The sequence below is a fragment of the Struthio camelus genome, chromosome 31, assembly GCF_040807025.1.
Source record: "Struthio camelus isolate bStrCam1 chromosome 31, bStrCam1.hap1, whole genome shotgun sequence".
NCBI classification, from domain to species: Eukaryota; Metazoa; Chordata; class Aves; order Struthioniformes; family Struthionidae; genus Struthio; species Struthio camelus.
The window spans coordinates 72501-75000 of NC_090972.1; the positions used below are offsets into that span (position 1 = coordinate 72501).

At 77.3% G+C, this 2500-nt stretch overlaps 1 non-coding gene across 1 annotated transcript; it reads right to left on the reverse strand.

Annotated features, from left to right (window-relative positions):
- Positions 1–790: 790 nt before the first annotated feature.
- Positions 791–943, reverse strand: LOC138063105 (5.8S ribosomal RNA). Its single transcript, XR_011136698.1, has one exon. It is a non-coding gene; the product is annotated as a 5.8S ribosomal RNA (ribosomal RNA).
- Positions 944–2500: the final 1557 nt, after the last annotated feature.

The window sequence follows — 2500 nt, forward strand, 5'->3', positions numbered from 1 at the left end:
GACACCCGCGCGCCGTCGCTGCCGGCCTCAACGCAACGCCGCGGCTGACGCCAGCCGGCGGGTGGAAGTGGCTCGGCACGCACTACGGACGCGGGTGCGCCGCGGGGGGGGGCAGAGGGGGCTCGGCGGGCGCCGAAGCGGCAGCAGTCGGGGCAGGGAGAGGGCAAGGGGAGGGGAAGAAAGGCAGCCGGCCGTCCCCCCCCGCCGGAGGGGAACGGGGGACCAGCGCACCACCGGGAGAGTGGTGGAGGAGAGCCGTCGTACGGCGGGCACTGGCGGTGGCGGCGGGCGGCGGCGGCAGGTGCCGGGCCACCGCGACCGACCGAACCTGGGGGCCCGGCGGGACGAACTCCGCACAGCGGGCGCTCCGGGAGCGGGGGTTTCCCGAGTCTGCACTTAGGGGGACGAAGGCCCGGGCCCACACGGGGAGGAGAGGCACCCCCTCTCCCCGGCGGCGCGGGCCTGCGAGGCGCCCCAGCCGCGCCACACCGCACACACCGCGCAGGGCAGCGGTGGCCACCGGGCTCGGAGGGGAGGGAGGGCAGGGCAAGGCACGCCGGCCGCGGACGGTGGAGGCGGACGGTCGGCCGGAGCCGGGCAGGCAGGCCAGCCGGAAGACCGGGGCCACCGGTGCACGCACCGGTGGTCCCGGCTCCGCCGCCGCCGCCGACTCACCGCCGCCGCCGCCCCCCCACCGACTCGCCGCCGCCGCCGCCCCCCCCGGCCCCCCCCCGAGGGGCGGCACACCGCTGCGCCAACGCGGCAATGGGGGTGACGATTGACCGTCAAGCGACGCTCAGACAGGCGTAGCCCCGGGAGGAACCCGGGGCCGCAAGTGCGTTCGAAGTGTCGATGATCAATGTGTCCTGCAATTCACATTAATTCTCGCAGCTAGCTGCGTTCTTCATCGACGCACGAGCCGAGTGATCCACCGCTAAGAGTTGTCTCGGTTTCGGTCCCCACCGCGCGCGCGGGGGGACCGGGCAGCTTTCGCAGCCCCCTGAGGGCCCCCATCCGCTCTGCCTCCCTCCTCACGCCGACGCCGGCTGCTGAGCAAGGGACAGCGGAGAGAGAGGGCACGCCTCACTGACCGTACAAGCACAGAGGGAAAAAAAAAGGGGGGGGGGGGGGAGAACAGACCCGAACGAGAGGGGCGGGGAGCCCTCGCTCCCGACCTGGGACAACCCCTTTCTCGCTTCGAGTCCGGCCCAGGCGCCCGGCTCGGCCTGGCCCAGCAGGGAGCGGCGCGCCAGCCGCGCCACCTGCCTCAGGGACCGGGGTGTGGGTCCCCGCGGAGCCCCGGCGTCGGAGCCCGGCCGCCGCTGGGAGCGGCGCCACCCGCTGCCCGCGCGCCCGCGACCCGCCAGCCGCACGCTTCCGAGCTCCTTCGCTCGCCTCACCGGCCTCCAGCTCCGCCGCCCCGGAGACGGCACCCAACACCCGCCTGCACACACGCAGCCTCCCGAGCGACGCCACGCACTCGCCCGTCCCTTCCGCGGGCAGACGCCTGGCGGCAGGCAGACGGGCGAGGCGGGACGGACGGGGAACGGCGCCCGCTCTCCCCGCCTCCACGCGGAGACCGGGAGGGGCCGCCCCCGCCCGCCCGCCCGCCGCCCGCCTGCCGCCCAGCGAAGCCGGGTCGGGCAGAGCGAGGCAGGCGCGCCGGATGGCGGAGTGCCGGGGCAGGGCGGGGGGGGGAGGGAAGGAAGGGTGCCGCCGACGGCCACGGCGGGAGACTGAGAGCACCGGCCAGGGAGGAGAAGGGATGCGCTGGGGCTCGGCGTCCGCACCACCCGCGGTGGGGGCTCGCCGTCCCGGCGGCGAGCACGCGCTCGCGCCGGGGTCGCGCGTTCGAGGCAGGCCGGCGCAAGCCGACCGCGCGGCGTCTCTCCGCCGAGACCAGACCGCGGAGAGAGGGGGCAGGGTACCCCTCTCCGTCCCGGCTGCCCGCGGGGCATGCACGGGCCGCGCCGGCGGGCATGGGGGGGTGCGGCGCCCGCGCGCGCCGACCCCCCGGCCCCTCCGGCAGCACGCCCGGCTGCCCCCCGGGTCGCATCGGGCCGCCCGAGTCTTTAAACCCCCGCCCGGCTCTCCGACCGAGAACCCTCGGGCCCGGAGCCCGGGGCCCATGGCCATCCCTACCCGGGGGGGCCGCTACCGGCGGCCGCGGTGGCCGGAGGCCCTCCTCCTTCCTCCCAGCGCGCCCCCCCCCCCCCCGCCGCCCCCCGCCACCCCCGGCCCGGCCGACTCGCAGCGCGGCCCCCACGGCACGGCGTGGGGCGGCTGGAGCGGTTGGGGGGGGGGGGGAAGGGAGGGGAGGAGGAAGCGTGGAAGGCCGGCAGGGCACGGCCGGTGCGGCACGCGCAGCGCAGCGCCCGGGAGGAGCACGCTGGCACACGGGACCACACGGGTGGGTCACCGAGGGGAGGCAGGAGAAGCGCGGACGCTAGGTACCTGGCCCTGGGGTGAGGGAAACGACCTGAAATCCCCGCGGGGGTGC